The sequence below is a fragment of the Anas platyrhynchos genome, chromosome 5 (assembly GCF_047663525.1).
Source record: "Anas platyrhynchos isolate ZD024472 breed Pekin duck chromosome 5, IASCAAS_PekinDuck_T2T, whole genome shotgun sequence".
Taxonomy (NCBI): domain Eukaryota; kingdom Metazoa; phylum Chordata; class Aves; order Anseriformes; family Anatidae; genus Anas; species Anas platyrhynchos.
Window position 1 is genome coordinate 38,790,011 of NC_092591.1, and position 20,028 is coordinate 38,810,038.

The 20,028-nt window shown below is 40.9% G+C and overlaps 1 long non-coding RNA gene across 1 annotated transcript in view; it reads left to right on the forward strand.

The window, feature by feature from the left end:
- The first annotated feature begins 2,898 nt into the window (after nt 1-2,898).
- LOC106016894 (uncharacterized) overlaps nt 2,899-20,028 on the forward strand; it is a 313,059-nt gene continuing 295,929 nt past the window's right edge. Inside the window, exon 1 of the long non-coding RNA XR_005266054.2 lies at nt 2,899-13,006. This is a non-coding gene — a long non-coding RNA (uncharacterized lncRNA). The remainder of the gene's footprint in view (nt 13,007-20,028) is intronic.

Sequence of the window (20,028 nt, forward strand, 5' to 3'; positions counted from 1 at the left end):
GCGCCGCGCGCGCCTTTAAAGGGCCGCCCGCATTCCTGGGAGCGCGGCGGGCCAATCAGCGCCGCCGGGGCAGGAAGCGGGAGGCGTGCGCCGGGCGCTCAGCAGCCAGGGACGGAGCAACGGCGGCGGGGGCACGCGCGGCGCGGGCGCGGGCACGGGGCGGGGCGGCGGGGCCGGGGCTGGGACCGGCGGGGGCAGCGCGCGGCCGCCCCGCGCCTCAGGGCGGGCTCCCGGCCGCGCCGCTTGGGGGCGCCCCGCGAGCGGCGGCTCGGCCCGGCCGGGCTCGGCGGGGCTCCGGGGGCGGCACGTCCCGCTGCGCTGCGCTGCGCTGCCCCGCGCTGCCCCCGCGGTGACAGACGTGTCCCCGGGGCGCCCCCCGGGCAGGGCGCGGGATGGCGGCTGCTCGCGGCCTCGTGTGGGGCGCTGGCGGCGGGGGGCAGAGCCTGAAGTGGCGGGCAGCGCCTCAGCCGGGTGCCGGGTGGCCCCGGGGGCAGGTGCAGGGAGCGCCGGGCGCTATCCCGGCTGTCTGGCCGCGCTGTGACCAACAGCGACCCCAGGCCGCCTGCCAGGAAGCGAGGTCCCCAAACGGGCAGCTCCTCCGCGGTGCCGGCCTCGTCACGTGTGGGGAGCGGGGCCGGTGTGTGCTGGGGGCAACCGGGGTGCCCCTGGCAGCCCCGAGCGGTGCCTGAGCCCGGCTGCTGCGCCAGGCGGCGGCGCCGTGCGGGATGTCCCGGGAGGTGCCCTCGGAAACTGGCTCGGAGGGACAGAGCTGCAGGACTGCGTGTGGTAGGGCACGGCCGAAACCAGGGGCTGCCCCTCGAACTCAAAGGACAGAGCGTGTCCTCAGAAGCAGGGCTTTTTGTTGTGTAGAAGGAAAGCCTCGAGCGCCACAAGATAAAGAGCTGGGAGCAAGGGAGAGTTGGGTGCTGGTAGTGATGAGAGCCCTGATGGGAAACAACCAGCAAGAAAGAGGCGCTGAGTGAGCCTACCTGGACAGGCTACACTGGCAGGCAGTTGTAATCCTCAGCATTCAGTCCGCCAAGCCCTGTACACACACCAGTGACTTTCTGCGGGGGGTTGTCTCACAGAAGTCATGTTGCTGCCCATGTGAGTGCACATCTTTAGCAGTGTTACAGTCAAGCTTTTCTTCATGTGGCTCCAAGTCAAGCTGAGGGTAGATCTGAAAGGCTGTAAGACAACCTCAAAAGTGTTTTTACATGAAGTGAGGAAATTGGGGCAGGCAACCAGGAACCATCCCCCTCAAAATGAAAACTAACATCCAAAATTTCTTTCTTATTTCACCCAAAAGTGTATGGATGAACCTGTAGTCTCATCAGAATATTCCTGCTTGGAGGGTGGTGTGAGATCCATGTAACCTCAGTCAGTGGTCATTCTGAAACAAGCTGTTCAGGGCTACCTAAAAACCTGTTGGAGCCCATGTGGAACAACTCAAACTTCCTCACAGCTTGGAAAAATACTCAAATCGAGATGAAAATTTTGTATTTTGGACCCATCTTTACATTTTAAAGAATGTCTTTAGAAAATCAATTCAACCTTGAACTGCCTGATTACACCAGAAATTCACCACAATGACAGAGGTAATAATCTGACCCATAATTTTACCGAGTCTCCACCTCTAGGTTCAAGGTCTTGTCACAGTGTGCAAGCCTAGCTCCGTTGACCTCTGTGAGCTCACACCAATTCACACTCTTACTGCTGATGTTGGAATTCCTAGTGGGCAGGGGATGAGTGGCTTGCTGAAACGCTTCTAGTGGAATTTACCTGCTGTCATTTGGATATGTTCAAGAACATGAGCTGTTAAAAGCAGTAGCCAGATCCCAGGATGGCATGCCCTGGATGTTTTGTGTGGTGAATCCATTGATCACTCTTGTGGTGAATCCTGGAATCACATCCTTTCCCTTTCTCTGGAGTTCAGGGTCCTTTTTCACTTCTGTTGAATATTAATTGCAGAATATGGTTACAACTGCCAAGCTAGTTAATATTGCTTCATTTGAGACTGCAAAAAAATGGAGTTGGAAATAAACAGTGGATATACAGTAAGTAGTTAGGACAACATTGATAATGGTTTCACTTCTGTAAGTGTAAATGTGGTCTCACTCCATTGTAGCTGTGGACTCAGCCTTAGCTAATATGTTGATGATACCCTAAGGATTTGAAAGATTAATTTCTATTGCAGTGCCATTCATTTCACTGGTGATATATGCAGAATTAATTTGAACTATTGCAGTTATTGTACACGGAATGATTTTGCTTACTCCATAAAAGCCTTTCAGTGGAAAATGTCAGTTATTTCATAAGCTCTTTATCAACTTGAACAAACAGATTAATTTTCAGCAAGAGGGTCGGGATCCAAGTATTTGTATGGATATGGTTTCTAAAGTGCAGATGTTGGAAGCAAAAACTGAGGAAATTTAGAACTGGATCTTCAGCTTGTCTGAGCTCTGCAACAGCTCACATTTTATACTAGCTGAGATTGCTTTGCTCTCTTCATGCGGTCATTAGCCTCTTTCCCAGCAGAACAGCTGATGAGCAAATTGAGCATGCTGCCACATTATACCACACAGTGTTTCACATCCACATGCATAATAGTAAGGTACAAGAATGCAAATAGCAGATCTGCTCTGATTTTAGTATGCAAATTTGTTAAAAATAATCAGTCGGTGTGGTTTCAAGTATAGTTTCATTCTAAGGTAAGCCACAAAGAACTGTGGTAGCTATAATAAATGAACCTTTCGCTAGGTAGGACCTTCTGTCTAGAATCTCTATATACTGTTAACGCCTAGCACACAGAAAAAAAATATTTTTTTTTGCATCTATAGTTCCATAAATAGAAAATTAAATCTTAATAACCTATCCTGAAACTGCAATTTAGGGATAATAGGGCAGACTAAGTACATGACAAAGATGCTTTTGAATTGCATGGTATTAAACTAAATTACACAAGTTTATCTGGTATATTTTAGTCACGTAGAAGGAAAGCTTTAAAAATATCCAATATGCCTTTTAATAAAGATATAAGGAATATGAACATAAACGTAAATACATAAAATGTGAACTCCGTGGAATAGCATTGAAGACATAGAGTTGGGTTGTTTATTATTGCCAGTTTTATTGTCATCATTTTACAAGTTAGCAAAGGTCTAAAAAGTTTTCATGCTGCACAAAATTATTTTGGTTTGCTTTCAGTGGAACTCATTGTACATCCCATCTGAATGGTAGACTTCTGTTTGCTGGTTAGGTCCTACCTCTGTTAAACAGTCTTCAGAAGATCTCATTTTCGGGTGATGTTTATCTCCTCCTAGAGGTGCTCTGTGTTTCCTACAGAAACAGGTAAGTAGTTTAGTTTCAGTGGCTGAAGTCGGATGAGGAAGATCTCGCCATTTATGGCTTTCTGTGGCGTATTCTCCATTGCTGTTCCTTGTACTATCAGTAAGGATGGTAACAGTTAGGTCCCAGGGAAACAGATACCTGTTGAGGAGTGCATATGTGAATGCAGGGCATAACCCTTCAGTGGAATTCAGCTCATCATTGTTCGGCAAATCTATCTTGTGTCTGTGCATATGTGCTTGACAAGGGTACCCTGCTTATCAGTGTTCTTTCTTTGCGGGCGTATTCCCTATGCAAATTACAGCTATAAGCTTCCTGCATATAAAAATCAAGCTGGATATTTTTAGCTTTGAAGTTCTTGCATCGAATGCAGGGCTGTTCCCATATCAAAGCATGTGTGGGAAACTGAGATGTCTGATTAATGGATAGCTAGTTTATTGAACTGAGTCTTAACCCCTTAATAAGAAGAGAGATTTGCAGCTGAGTTTCTTCTGAATTATAATGGATGCCTAGCACATTTGTCTACTGTTAGTCAGATTTGGGAGTTAGCAAATGTAGTCCAGTTTGATGAGAAGAATGTGCTTTAAACAAATTAACTGTAGAGACGGGATTTTCATACAGGAGTAGCATACGGTTTTGTACTACTGTAATTCCAGAGAAAAAGTGAAGCCTGTCAGTCATGTTTCGGCCTTTTTCCTTAGAAGAAAAGAGCATTTCTTTTTCATCTATTTCATTTTCATCTATTTCTTTTTAAGAAATAGAATTTGAAGTATGAAGCAAAACCCACTCCCTTACCCTATTCCTGAAACCCAAAACATTTACTGTGCTTCACAGTTCAAGTGGGTTTCCTTTGTCTATGAAGGAATAAAGAGGACAAAAAGCAGTATTTCCTATCAAAAGGCTTCTTCATGTACTTCCTTTGTCAGCAGTGGATCAAAGGTAACCTTAGATATAGGCACGTAGTCTCTGCCTCAGCAAGGTATTTCTAGTCAGTGAATCATTAGAGCATGTATTGAAATTCAAGCGCATGGTTGAATTTCCAGGGTTTTCATTAGAATTCAGGGCATACTTGTGGACATGTGTTTTCAAATGTTTTGCTCAGTGGAGGTAAGCATTCGTACATATGTTTGTACATTTATGTCCTGGGACCTTTGATCCCATAAAGTGAATGAAAGCTGCACGTTCACATGTTACCGGTCTGTGACCCAGTAAGTTTTTGTGTGTTGTAAACAAGCATCTGCAGAGCTTATATTCATTTCCAGATAATCTCAGACACAGGAAAGAAAAGACTTAAGTTATTGTTCACGTCTCAATCAGAGCATCTCCAGCGTTAACCTCGTATTACACAATCGGGGAGGACTTGGTTATACACAAGATAGAACATATATATTTTACCACAATACGTAACCACATTGGAACAAAATGCTGTGTCTTTCTCTGTTCTTTTCTTCTTTTAATTAGGTAAAAGCAATCAATTAGTCATGGGCCCAATGCAGCACTCTTAATAATGCCATGACTTAATATTGCATAATTTCTTGCCAGCGTCAGAGAAAGGGGCAGTGAAGGATCTGTGCAATGCATAGCTGGGTCCTGCTGGTGGTCATGTGGCAGGGAAAGGGAATAACGTATATTAAAAAAGGACTGTGCTGTCATTACACAACTTGAAAGATATGCATTTAAAATAAATAACAGGAGTGATGAATAAACAGCAATGTGCTCCTGAGAAAGAAGGGTAATTTTGTGCTAGGAGGTGGTGTGCCCGGGAATTTCTTAAAGGGCTGTTGCTTAAAATGCAGTGGCTGGAAGGGACTGAAATAGAGAAATAAAAAGCCAGGATTGTAATTTCCTAAGTCTCCTGCACGTTATCACAAGTGCAGCTGTCTGCTTTTTCCACTTGCATGAGAACTGATAGAGCAGCCTTTGTCACAGTTTACCTGTGTTATGGACTTGGTCTAGATTAACAACCTAAGGGGAATGCTGATCTTCACTGTTGAGTCACAAAATAAAAAGTAATGACTTTTAGCCGTTCCCTTAGTCTGCACAAAGATCTGCAGGAGTCTGACAGAGCAGCTGCTACACAGCGTGCACGTACGGAGTAAGGGCAGACACTGTAGGAAGAGTGCAGAGTGGAAGAGGTTCTTTTTCATGTTGAGGAGGGAGACTGGAAAACAAAATTGCTTGCTATAGTTATTTGCAGGCTTTTATTACAAACAATGCCTTGGGGGCAGGGAAGTAAGAAGTCTTGCCAAGAGATTATTTTGAGCATATAAAATGATCTGTGAAGTTTATGACTAGGAATCCTTGACACGCCCCAGCCAAAACAGCCATGCATGCTGCTACTTAATGGAACTGCAAGCTGCGTAATGTGCATATATGAGATGGAAAGTGCTTAGAAATTACGGGCATGTTTCTTCCAGTTTCTGATCACGTCTGGCCTTTTTCTTTATCCCAGAGGTCATAACAGCAGTGTTGAGTCCCGCAAAGCCTTACTCATACATCATTAGCCCTTGCTCACATGAATAAGGCATAAATAAAATTCTTCAGGGTCAGGTTCTTATGCTGCTCTGTTTAGAAGTGCAGCCTGCTGTGACTCATGTCTCCTAAATTCAAATCACATATAACATAATGCATATAGCAATTAAAAGTTGTCTGCCAAATGGTTTCACATAATTGCTATTGGGAATGGGAGGAAATTTCAGAAAGTTGCATTTGCACTGTGTTTGATATTGCAGTGTTGCCTAATTGTACAGCATGTGGAGTAGATCAAACTGTTCTGGACAGAGTCATTCAGGAGATAAACAAGTGTGATGTGTAACACATACCTTCCTCTCTCCCCTGAAAAAACAAAACTCAACTTTCCCACTTTCCAGCCACGTCTACATTCACTTAAACACAGCTACTTAGAATATCTGAAATAGGACCATCTGGCAAATCCCAGTAACATTAGAGAAACCATTTAATCTCTACCGAGGAAAAATTTGTATGGCCCTTTTGAAGCCTAAAAACTTAGTCAAAAAAAAAAAAAGAAGCTAAAGCACTCTACAACAGCTCTTCCTAGGAGTACTTTCACTCAATATCAAGAAAGTCCCCTAGGAAATGATGGTGGGACATTGGGAACTTAAATTCACAGCCTAGCGTATTGTTTTATAGCCTGCCCTTGTTAACAAGCACCTCAATCTAATGAACACAGCAGTAGCAGTAATTGCTAGGACCTGCAAATGAAGACATCCAAATTATTTTATCCTTGTTTTGAATGAAGTGGAGTTAGTAGGAGTAGAATTTTTTGCCTGATTTCCTAAGGAAATGAGGCATATGTGATCACACTGCATGTCCAGCTATGTCTGTGTAGCAGACCACACTCCATCACCCTCCTTACCTACTAACTTTAAATCTGTTTTCAAACAGTAAAACAAAAAATTGACAGAGGAGCAGAAATCTTAAATAATGGAAGTCCTTACAAGTCACATCAAAATTGGCAGCTGAGTAAATAAAGGCAACCCAAATTACACAGGTAAAGGTGTTGGTCGGGTTATTTTATGAACCACTCAGCTGCTATATGGCCAATCAGCTGCTCCATCCTTGCTTTTATTTAACCAGCCCCAGTGTTTGCTTCCTTACACCTAGACAATATGTAAGTGAGGTAAGCAGGGAAGGGAGGATGTAGAGTGGATAGTCGAGGCTGTCGATATGAGAAGGAGCTGGGGTTGTTGACTGGCACCTCAGAGCTTAGAGAGCTAGGCAAGGGTGGATGGGGAGATACGCAAGATGGCAGTTAACCATGCTCAAGTCTAGCAGACTATCCCAAGGGCATAATTGCCCAACCTGTTTTTGTAACCCTTTTGATCAGTAAGATGCTCTAGCCTCCCCATGCAGTTGCTTACACTTCTCTATATGTAGGGGCCCTTCCATAACACAGTTTTATTGCAAACTGAATTGCTTTCTTCTTGTCCTTCCTTCAGTGGACATAGAGATTGGTTACTGTCCCCTTACAAGCAATCTTTCATACATGAAAGCCTGCTATCATGTCTCCCTTCAGTTTGCTAGACTAAACAAATCCAATTTCTTCATAGGTCATATTTTCTGAACCTTTTCTTCTTCTTCTCTTTGGACTTTATCCAGCTTTTCTTTAGCATTTTGAAAAGCACAGTAACCAGAACTATATGGAGTGTTCCAGCTGAAGCCTTAGAGAAATAATTACTCTCTTTAATATAAAATAGTCCTGGTGGCGTACGCTGGCATGGTGGTCTGTTTTTTCTTTCTTTTAATTTTAGTTTTGCAACAGTGTCATATGATTAATCTGTGTTTTATCTACGGTTTAACATAGACCTCAAGTCCTGTCAATGTTTTTGTTGTCTTGCCAGTTATTGTCGCTTTGTATTTGATTTCTTGTTCCCGAGTACAGAATTTGGCCTTCATTGTGATGAATTTCACCTTAGTTATTTTGCATACAAGACTGTTTGTAGGGTAGAGCTCTTTGTATCTGAGCATGGTTTTAGCCAACTTTACCAAAGTACATGAAGGCTGAGAATCTGATACACCTGTGCAGAGCAAGCCAGGAAAGTTTATAATCTTTTTGGAAATTATTATATCAGTATTACCACATTTACAACAAAAGTATCCAAGAATGTTCTTTAAATACTTGTAAAGAGTTATACTATTCAGTTGCAGGGATGAAAATTAGAGGTATGTAGTTTTGGCAGTAACTGTTTCAAAACCAGCCAGTGCAAGTTTTGTGTTCCCACCAAACAGCCTTTGCCAAATCAGCCAAATCTAAGTAATTTGCTTCCTAAGAGTAAGCCTGATTTTCTGCAGTGGTGCAGGTGTCCAAACTTGAAGGCTGTTCAGATAATGTTGACCAAAGGAACCTATCTGAAAATATCAAGCCGAGGCAGAAACTGGAATGTAATTTGAGTGTCTGTATCTGCAAGTGCATACTATCCTGTCTTGGGAAAGTAAAATATACAGCCTTGCAGCTACGCTTATGAACTCAGGCACAGTGCTAATGGGCACTGTCTCTATACCACAGCTGGAGCATGTCTACCTGGCTCAGTGTATCAGTGGAGTTAGCACAAGACTATCTGCATTGTCCATTTAGGCAGATGTTGCATCTTTTTTTCTTTTTTTTTTTTTTCTTTTCAGTCTTGTCCCCCAGTTTTGTCTAGGTGAAACATTGTAGTGACTCACACTTGCAGCCCAGCATTTTTTACAAGCAATAAATGTCATGATTTGGGGATACCAACTACAATTTTCTCTTAGGGGCTTTTCCCTGCCTTCATCTTCCCTGTGCAGAAAGATGCTAAACATACTTTAGAGCTGACTTATTGATGCAGAGATACTCCTATAGATTACCCATTTTTGCATGCATGTGTGCACATCTGGCATTCTTGCTCACGTTCTTAGGCAGGAAAGATTTAAAAACACAACACTCTTGACCCAATGTGCCTATCTGTTTTGGACATTTTTAATTCTAACTTTCTGCTTTTCTCTCTCATCACTGACTTTACTTATTGAGAAACAGCTGTATGCACTGTTTGAATTCCAATATACGTATTTGCCTCTTGTGGCCTATGAACATACCCCATGAGCTAAGAATGCTAACAAACCGAATGCTAGCTTTGTGGCTCTGAACAACTTTTTTTTTTTTTTTTTCCTTTTTTTTTCCATGCTATAGAGATAATACTATTTACCATACAGCTGCAACAAAACAGGACTGCTAGAACATATTTCAGATGTGAACAATAGTCAGAAACCAGGACTAAAGTACAGCCTCCAATTCACATATATATTGCATTTTTAAAAGTATATAACCCCAGGGAGAGATAAAAAGAGATTTTCTGCTTTTAGTTAAAAATAGACAAAAAAAAAAAAATTAAAAAGATTAAAATCAGGAAGACATTTAGTTTATGGGGTTAATGAATCAGCTTGTAGCTTTTCAGTTCTTCATATACTAGAAACAACCCCTGTACAGCTGAATAAATTAATCTGTGTTGCTTTGTATTTGACAAGGTGTTTATTCTGAGCCAGCAATACTCCATGCAAAATAACCAGTCTAGGAACAAGTAGGAAGTCATGTTTAATCAAAGCTTTTGGAAGACAGAAACTAAAAAGGCAATGGAATGTGTGATTGACATGAAAAAGTAGGCATTTGCCTTCATGCTTTCCTTTTTTCTCTGTTGGAAGATGTTATTTGAGGTCAGGTAGCCCATGTAGGTTGGGGGGAAAAAAAAACCACAGAAATCCAACCCCATTGCCTATGATATATTAAGGAAAGGCATGTTTGTGGAGAAATTCTCTAATTCTCTGAGCAGTTGGGTCTCTGGATTTTGGAAGCAACTAACTAAATGTCTGAACTTAAACTGGAGATGGGGATTTCCACATGTCTCTTTGCACCCAAACACATATGGCCATGAGGTTGTGAAAGAGGATTCACTTTAATAAGTTAGAACAGTTAGAATGTGATATTAGTGAGATGTTGCTGTGTCAGTCCTGACCACAATTTTGAGTCCTGACCCTGAAGAGCTAGCTGCCATTGACTACATCACTATCTGCATGTTTTGCATACATACTGTATTGTCAATCAAAACAGTCTTTCTCTTCCTTAATGACATCCTTATTAAGGGGAATGGATTGCTAGCCACATCTTATTCTGACGGGAAAGAAACATCAGAAGTTTTCTTCATGCAAAAAAGACACTCTGTGTCCTGAACTTCTTCATATATAAACAAGATATTGAGTGTATTAATAGGTTAGAGGGGACCATATAACCAAATGCCTACAACTGAAATGCAGAAAGTATGTATATAAAGGTTATGGGGTTTTTAATTGGCATGCCACTTGCAACCACAAAAAGGAAATTCTGACAGTATTTATAATGCATGCATTGATACATTTATGGGGGGAATGCTAACTCATTTATGGTAATTCGTCTGCTTTTAGAGCCTGTTGACTTATTACTTTCTCCCTGTAAATGATGTTTTAAGAAAATTAGCTTGCAGATTTTTCATCATGCAAGGATGTTAGCGACACCAAGAGTATTTTCATTTATTTCCTTTTCATAGTGAAACCATCTTTATAATTGCAAAACTCCTCTTTAATTACCATTGTTATTTCTACAGTGGGAAGCTTACCCTGTTTTGGAATGTCAGTTTTGTACTTAATTCTTTGCCTTCCCAGCTTGTGTAATTCTGCATAGGCAATTATTAAAACATAAACTTCTCTATCATCAAAAAGACCACAGAGGTTGCTACATGAAGAATAACCATAGAGTCACGTAGGAAGCAAAATATTGAACTTGAGTAGTCCAGAAGAAGAGAAGGGAACATCCATGGGATCGTTTGGTGGCAGTGCAAGGGATGGAGAGTCTATACTGAGCCTCGCCATTCACATGCCTGGCCTTCTGTGGGGCGAGTCAGATCAGCTACCCATACCTCGGACTGCCTGTCTCTTCAGTGAGGGCCACAGCACAAACCTGGGGACTGTTATGAAGTACAGACAGCAAATCAAGTAAAAGATGCTGTTATGAATTCAAGGAGGTCGATAAAATTGTACCTCTGTACAATTAATACAAATAATAGATCTATTTCACAGATCCCACCAAGCTTCTTTCACTCATTTGAGTCAAAAGCTGGCAGAAAAAGAGTGTAACTGGTTGTATAAGATCTTTACAAAAATCCAGTAGGAGAAAACTGCTGTTGGCGCTGGAAGGGATGAGGAGGCCTCTGTTGAACTGCATTAGCAAAGTTTAAAACTTATGCAGGTGGCTAAATGAGACAGGGCTAAGGTCTGAAGGCTCAGTGAGGTTCCTGGAAGGTGAGAGAATTGAAGAGGCCTCTCTGAGAGTAGGGCTAGTTAGGAGAAGGTTTTGTTTTAAAAACAAAACAAACAAACAAAACCTCATGCATGAACTTTTTGTGCTTGGAAATGCTTTATAGCTCATGCAAAAATCTTTGCAAAGGGAAATGCTTTAGGTTAAGGATTTGACATTAACAATGGGCCTGTTGCTTTTTAAAGTTTATCATATTTTTAAAGCAGAATTAACTGTAATCATAGGTCCAGAATTTCACTGGGCCTTTAGCAGGCTTCTGTTTCTATATTCTCTGCCCAGTGTCTGGCTGGGGCCCTTTGAAACTGTATAGCTTAGCTTACTGGCAGGTTACTAACTGTGCTGCTTGTGAGGGTGTACTTTTAGGTGTGTAGAGAGTTACCAGTGAGGGCAGGAACAGCAAGTAGTTAGGAGCAGCCTGGACTCTGATCCTGAATGGCAGAGTTGCTCTGACTTGTGCTCTTTGTTATTGTCTCCTCTTTTCTGAGTGTTTGTATAGGAAGTGATGCTAAGAAAATCTCAGGGATTTTTTTTTTTTTTCCTCCATGATTTCAGTAAGCAAAGCATTTGCTCCTCAGAGCTTATTTTTTGGCTGGAGATGGAACTCGTTGTTGAACCTCTAGCAAAGAGCATGGCTGGATGCATGATATATGATGGAAAATGTAGTCATTGTTGAGACCAAATGATCTGAGAAACCTAACAGAACAGTGGATGACGTACAGTGGGGTCTGTATTGAAACACTAAAGCCCTAACATGCTGTAATATTCTCCGGAACATACCCAACATTAGGTAAAAATTTGTATCTTTATCTATATTTGCATCTTATGTTATAAGGGAATATGTGAATTATATAAAGAAATGCACAAGAAAAAAAGTAACTTGCTCTGAAAGATCGGTTTTGCAGCTAGTGTTACAGTGATCTTGTCGTTCTCATCTGGTCCATTCATGGCTACAGTTATAGGCTCTAGTTAATTTTTGCAGCTATGAGCAAATACACATGTTTTCTCAGGATTTGCAACCAAACTGAATGCATTCCCAAGTTCCCAAGGGTTTACAAGTCTAAAATGTTCAGATAAATTTCCAGTCGTAAGAATGCTTAAACAAAATACTATAAAGGTCATTTTACTAAGGAAAAAAAAAACAAAGTAAACACCTTTTGTGTACTGGAGATTCCTCACAGTGATGAGAGTTAGCACATGAAATAGTTTTAGGAAAGGAAAACAAACACGCACAGTATAAAGTATTTAGAGTGACTAGGCATTTTGTCTATTGTTTCAAAGACTTGCTCATCTCCATATGGCAACAAACAAACAAACAAAAAACCACCCCACCCAAGACAATGTAATTTTGTCGTAAAATTATTTTTGGAAAAACAGCTACTTTGAAGTTTCTTCCTGTCTGTTCATGAGCACAAATAAACGCCTGGCTGCATAGGTAGTCTGGGAATGATACAAGTACAGTATGTGCTTATAGGATGGACATGGTAGAAATGCACTTTAGAAACTGTCTATGGGCACAATATTAATGTAATAAATACCATTGGCTAGAGTGCTAAGTGCAGTCTGCTTACTGAAACTTTCACAATCTGTGCTGCTGAGAATGTGACCTAAAAAAGTTGCCTTTAGACTTTTATGTAACCTCATCTTGACCTGGCTGTGTTTCAGCTGAAGTTTTCAACAGTCAGTAACTTACACTCTTTCATGTGAGCAGCAGGGAAGACTTCAGACTGAGGGACAGCAAGTAAAGAAATCAATGGTCTAAAACAGGGAGGAGGAAAAGGATGAAATGAGGAAAACACAAGGACAGAATCACTGTGAAACTTGGTGACGATGACAGTAAGATTATTCTTATTGTTTGGTTTTACCCTGGGCCCCATAAAACTTTAATCCAGTCATGTGGGGAAAGAAAGTAGATTAGTGTAGAAGTTGGTCATAAAAAAGAACATACACTAGAGCATACTTCCTAGCAGAAGTTTTTGGGATCAGCAGTCAGGATGTGCTGAATAGGAGCAAATAGTTGTTTTTGAAAAGAACTCAGAAAGACATGCAGAAGAATCCTCTTGAGATGGGAGGAGTATCACTGACAGAATGAATATATCATATCATATGAAGAGTAGAGTAGTTGTGTGTTGCAATGGCCAGGAGAACAAACAGTTGCTATGTTGCTAGAGAACAATATGGGTTATTTTTCCACTGGTGGTCTTTTTAATTTTTAATTTTTATTTTATTTTTGGTCAGGTTTAGATGCTATGCTATCTCTGATGCTATCTCTGATAATCTGAGGAGTAAATGTAGCTCCTGATTTTTTTTTTTCTTATTTTAGTTTCAAGCAAGACTCTTTGCAATTGTGTGAAGCCCTTCACAGGTTTTTCTACAAAATAAACACAGCTTTTTATTTTGGCACAGGTTCAATTGTTAATTGGGTTTTGTTGCTGTTAGTTAAATTGAGCAGGATAGTATTATGCTTTTTGAGCCAAAGTTATTGTTCCAAATAATAGTCTGGTTTGAAGTTACATTTGGGTCAGAAGTTGGTATCAATTCAAAGGAGATGGGAACATGTAAAATGGGGAAAAATAGTAAAATTATTTGAAGTGCTTCAAGTCTTAGGCTCAGGAAAGGTTAGTGTAACAGAGACCTCCTCTAGTTTTTTCATCTGTACCTTTTGGTATACATGTAAGAAAACTTTACCTTAAAACACTGCCCTTCCTTGTCTTTAGTGGAATTTTGCTGCAGCACTTAGGTCTAATGTGACATAATTTTAATCTACGGCTTTGCAGAAGCATTTAGAAACTAAAGGTCAAAGTATTTTTTGGAGATGGAAACTTTCGATATGAAGTCCTAGCAGATAATTTCAGCAGATGTTTCCTATGGTGTATAGTGCCACACTTACTTATTTATTTTTAAGGCACTGTGAGCTGTCATATTGCCTTTGGTGGGAACACATATGGGGGAAAGTGCTGTTTTATATAGAATTGGAATGCAATGGTCCTGGTCTGTGCTCCAAGTTCAGTGGAGATTTCAGTGGCTTTGGGTATCTTAAATAGCAGCATGTCTGGAAGTAAGTTCTGACTGAGTCCAGTTCCTGGTATTGCTAGGAGCATATCATGCAAGCCCCTTCTTTAATTTGTCAGGCTTTATATACAGTTAGAGAAGGAAGAAAACTTTCATTGCTCCGATAGAAAGCCAGTTACAGAATCTCACTTAGGTTAGGAATCTTCTAATTTTCAGCTCCAGTTTACACATTGTCAGTTTGTCTTTTTGACAATATTCAGCTTAAATAGTTCTTTTTTTATTTCCAGTGTTTTACCCTCTGAACCAAGAATGGTTCTGTTTCACAACGAGTTCCCCTCAGCTTTTATTTTGTAGCCTATGCATTATAAGCCAGGCTTACTCTTCTTTGTATCATCTTAGCAACTTTCCTGTGGGTATTTATCCTGGATATAAATGATCAAACCTGTACACAGACCAGGGTAGGTCTTTGCAATGCCTTTTACAATGTCATCGGTCTTCCTTAGCTTAGCTAGAAATAAAATGACAGCTACACACTGACATTCATAATTATTTCAAATGATATAACTTAGCATTCATTGTGGTGAAGAGAAATAGTCTTTTGATTTTTCCTCCAGCTGTGTATGTACCTTTTAAAAACCATACAATGGGATATTCAATGGTGAAAATGCCATCTTTCAATTCAGTTATTCTATGGCCACTAGAAAGACTGCTTGCAGCAAAGGACTGATCTTTACAGCTGTGCACTCAGAAATTTCTTCACGTGTTAACACCAGCAAGTGTTGCTCTTGTCTTCTGTATCGCAAAAGATGAGATGTCTTAATCTCTTTTCTAGACTGGAATTTAGAGAAGGGGCCCATGTGACACTGAACCAGCTGACTATTTATGCTTTAAGTGTCTGACAAGTATATACAGCTTTTGTTGTTGGCCAACAAAGAAACTTGGCTTTTTTCCCTGTTAAAGGAAGTTATATTCTTAGGATAGACTCAAAAAACATATGACCTCAGCTAGCTATTTGCTATTTACATAGAGAAGGAATTCTGATGCAGGATTTTACACAGGTCAAAATTAGGTTTAAAGACTTAAGATCACAAAATGCCATGCATGAAGTAAAGTTTTGCTCAGTGAGGTGCAAAGATATCAGGACTGATGATTTCCAGAGAAAAGTCAAATTCAGTTCCATGGTCTTTTGTTTTGTTTCGGATGTATGTAGAGCTTATGGTGATGTTTCTGGGGCTGTAAAGATTCCGTTTTCCAGAATTCTGCAGCCACACACATACCCACAGCCTCCAGAAGAATCAAAACCGCATGTCACCATATCACATTGGTCCAGCAGGATTGTGTTCATCAGTTGTTCATTTTTGCTCCTGATCTCTACCAATCCCCTCTCCTTTAATTTTCATTATGGAGAAACAGCTGTAACAGTGGGGTCGTTCCTGGATTAGTTGAGCTCTTCAGGTTATTGTCTATGGCCTTGTTTACTTTGCAGGAATCATTGAGCCTGAACTGAGTCACACAGAAGTGTCACCAAACACAAGGTCCTGGCATGAACAGTAGGCATAACAACTCAAGACTGTCAGCCTGCCATAGGAAATGGCAGTGGTGAAATGCTGCTTGGCAGATTATTTGAGCTGGAAAGAGATTGAGCACTGCTGCCAGGAAAACAGCAGAGACCAAGTCCTGCAAATGATCACAATGGGCTGCCTGAGGTAACAACTGTGTCCATTTGGTGATAGATCCTGGGAGTCATCTTAAAGTCTAGTCAAACTAGTTTTGAAGAGCAGAAGAAAATAGTTCTCCAAGTTGCACTGCCCAGTTGTGGTCCTGGATAAGGGGAGAAACAGTTGTCAGAATAACAGAGCTAAGTGCAGGCAAACTCCCTCCTGTTCTGCCTGTTCTGAGCCCATGGACCTGGAGGACATCACAGAAAACTTAGATCATGATCAGTTTTCTTTGTGGAAGCCTCAATATGGAGGGACCTTCAAGTTCTAAGTTATGATAGAAGCTGTAGAAATTCAAAGGTGTATTTGGCATGTTTATCCGTTTTATGTTCTGGGAAGCAATATAAATTTATCCTTTGGACAAATCATTGCCTGTACACGGAGTGTGGTTCTTGATCCTTATAGTTTTTACCTAGAACTGTGCAAAAGGCCTACAGTAGAGTCAGGGCCTCCCATCTCCCCTCTCTAATGTCCTTGAATGCTTACTTTGAGAATTGTGATTCATGAGGTGATTTGAAGTTATGTTTTAATGTTTAAATTCACAACCCACCTCCCCCTCAAAATAGCCACTTGCAGTTATGAATAAGAGCCGGATATCAGCCTATTGTCCTTCGTCTTGTGAGCTGAAAATACCATCCCTTGCATGGTAGATGGCAGTTGTCAGTTACACCCTGAATTTTCTTTCACTCTTCTCTCTCCAAATGTCATAGAAACCAAACTTATTTCATTTTGTCCCAATGTGGATTTTTTTCTGAGAGGCTATTTGGATTTTAGTGTGACCACAGTGCTCTTGGCAGGCTTATAATAGGCCCATAAACTCCCCAGTTGTGAGTGGCTGATGGATAAAAGCATTAGTTTAAAGAATGGTTTCAGGGTATTCGTAGAAAAATCTCAGTCTTCTTACCCAGCAGATTTTCACACAGTGGGTTTTGCATCACTGTCACAGTTTTCCCCATAATTTCCCCATATAGTTCATTAGAGTATGAATCTTATTAACATATCTTTGTTTTTAATTGTCTTCAAGGCAGAAATGTGGAATGATTGCAATTCCAGAATGTTTTAAATCCAAATAACACGACCAAAGAAAAGCCTGGAAAATGGGGGAGAAATTCAGCTCTGAGGAAGAAATGAAGGCTGCTAAGCAGGATGGGGAAGGGGACTGAACTCTCCTGGAGCTTTTTTTGAATCCTAGCAGTGCTTGCCTGCTCTGCCATGCTTCTCTGACATGTCCCCTTGCTGGTGTGCCAGGTTGAAGGGAGGGTTAGGATTATTTGAAGAATGAAGAGGAAATTGTCTGGGTTCAAAGCCACTCAGAGTCACAGGAAACCTCCCACGGAAGCTGAACACTTTAATGAGCTTTTAGCCAGGACCCTGCCCAACTGCAGGCTCCTGAGCGAACCTTGACTTCCAAACCTTGGCTAGAAGAGTAGAGGACTTTGTTTTAGGCTAGTGTGCTGCGGTGAATCACTCATCCAATTGTTACAGCGTGCACAGCAGGACTGTTTGTTCCAGAAGTGAGTCTAAACCATAAAAGCCAGATCCAGATTCAGCTTTTCCTAAAGTTCAGGCTTCTCCTGTCCATCCATTGTACCAAATCCCTTCCCTTTAGCTAGTATCCATCTCCCTCTGTATCTCGAGGAGCATGGTATTCACTCACACTACTATTGTTCATATCACATGGAAAGCTAAAGGACTTGGATGTCAAATTTTAAAAACTCTTTGCATTGCCCAAGAAAGTGAAAATCACACTTTACCCCTTCCTGATTAGGCCAGAATATCTGATTATAAGCTGGTGTCTCAAATTAATTTAAGTCCTGTGTCAGTGACTTTAGCAGGCAGGGCTTTGGGGCGTTTTCAGTTTGCAGGCCAGTTGTTTACAAACTCTTACAGCCTTTTCTTTGAGAGCAAGCTAAAGCTGGGAGTGCAAGTGTGCTGGGAGATTTAGTGCATCTGGCAGCTGCAAAATGATGATTCTCTGACAATGCATTTATGAAAAAACAAGGCCAAGAAAAAGTTGTGAAGTATATAGCGTTCAGCAGCAGGGTTATCCTTTTCCAAGCAACTGCTACAGTATATGGCATCTGCGAACAAACTTAGGCATTAAACTTTGCAAAAGGTTTGACAGAGCTGTCTCTTCCTGAACTTTTCTGACCTTTCTTGTAACTGGCTTGATTAATGTCTTGATCACTCGCTCTTTCCCTCTGTGGGATCAACAATTTTTATTATCAGCAACTAGCTCACACATATTTTATTTCAGTGAAATCTGCTAATTTGCTTGCTGGCAAAGTAACAGAATATTGGCCTTGACTTGTGAAGAGCTGGAAAAGAGAAAGTTTCTGTGTGATGGGATCTGGGTACCTTGTCCCTTTGAGCCAAACCATTCAGTAAATGAAACAGTCTGGCTCATCTGCACGTCTGCACTGACACATGTCCAGTGTCAGTTTGTTTATTTAGGTACCAAAGTCAAAGCAAGGGGTTGACTTCCAGGCAAAAACAAATAAAGCTTTCTCCAGAGAGCATCCTGTAAACAGAGAAGAGGCACATGGCATGTCGAGGACTGGAGCTGATTGCTCCCCACTCCTGTGTGGCTGCCCGGTGCGCCACTGAAAGGCAGGCTGGGAGGATACCAGCACGGGCTGTGGCCACCACACCTCCAGTGAACCACTGTCATCTTCCAGGCTTTTTATTTATTTATTTATTTATATTTTCATTTATGAAATGTAGCCAGATGTTGCTAGGAGAGGTGCCTTGCAGTTCATCAGTAAACTAGTGCCTACACTGAACACTGGCTGCAGATTTAAATAATCTAGCACACTGCTCTGAAATATTGCTTATCATGTGTTTCTCACAGCTTTTGTGGTACCTTTCATGTTAGATGACTTGCTCAGGATAGTTGTTCTGTTTTCCAACCTATGTTATGTGTCTGCTCACTTTTAAATAAGCTGTCACTGATCAGTCAGATGGCAGTACGAAAGCTCAGGTCCTGAAATGTCCATTCCTTGCTCCCTGTCAATTGTCACTTTAAGTGCTCTGGGAAGTCTACAGTATGTTACTGCTGTTTCTAGGTAAGAAAGTTTTTTTGGAAATGATGAAGAAGACTGATAAATCTCTGCAGGTATAAGGAGTAAAATAAATCACAAAAGATAAATTAATATTACTCCATTCTGAGATATATATGTAATTTAACTGGCATTGTTTTATACCCCAAAGGCAAAGATATTTTTCTTTTTGTGTCATACGAAAGGCCTTTCCAAACAGAATGGATTAATGCAGCTCTTCAGTACAAATTCATGAATCCCTGTTCCCCAAAGAGCTACTGAACTGACTAGTTGATTACATTGTTTGTATGACCGCAAAATGGAACATTTGAACTACATCGCATTGAAAATGCAAGAGTCATAGAAATGACAGATGGAAATGAGTTATTAGATCACTGAGTTCTTCCATTAGTGAGGCAGAAGATAATCCTTAAACATATCACCACAGGCTGAGATCATTCATTTTCTCCCCTTTAGGATAGTGCATTATATACATGAATGATCAGATGGGACCTCCCTAAAGCTCAACAGGTGCTCTGAAGTTTGGTGCTCTCTTGTGTAGAGACAAACCAAATGAACACAACAAAACTAAGCTTTCCTAAAGCGGGAGGCTTTTGACAAGTATAATGATTTAAAAAAATTTCCGTAAACCCCCAAAGATTCCTCTGCCTGCCAAAAATCCACTCTACTCAGCTTCCCACAAAATTAAAGTAGAAAATAATTTTAAAATTGCTTTTCATAGGCAACTTCTCTGACTTACTTAAATGTTGCAGAATTAAATATTTATCCATTTGAAATATCATTTGAAGGGATATGGGAAAATGTTCTCTCTTTAAAGATCCATACTAAGTGGATTGGTGTACCTACTTCCCAGCACAATGCAGTCTTTCCTGTTTCTGCTGTTAATTTAAACTTCCTAGTCCTATATAACATAAAAATTCCATTCCAAATTTAATATATGCCTGGGGCTGAAAATGCATGAGCACCACCATGCCTTTAAATACACTATGGTTTAATGGGAACATTCAAAAAAAAAACAAACAAAAAAAACCACCAGATTTGCTCTTCCTGAAAATGGTTAATGACTTTC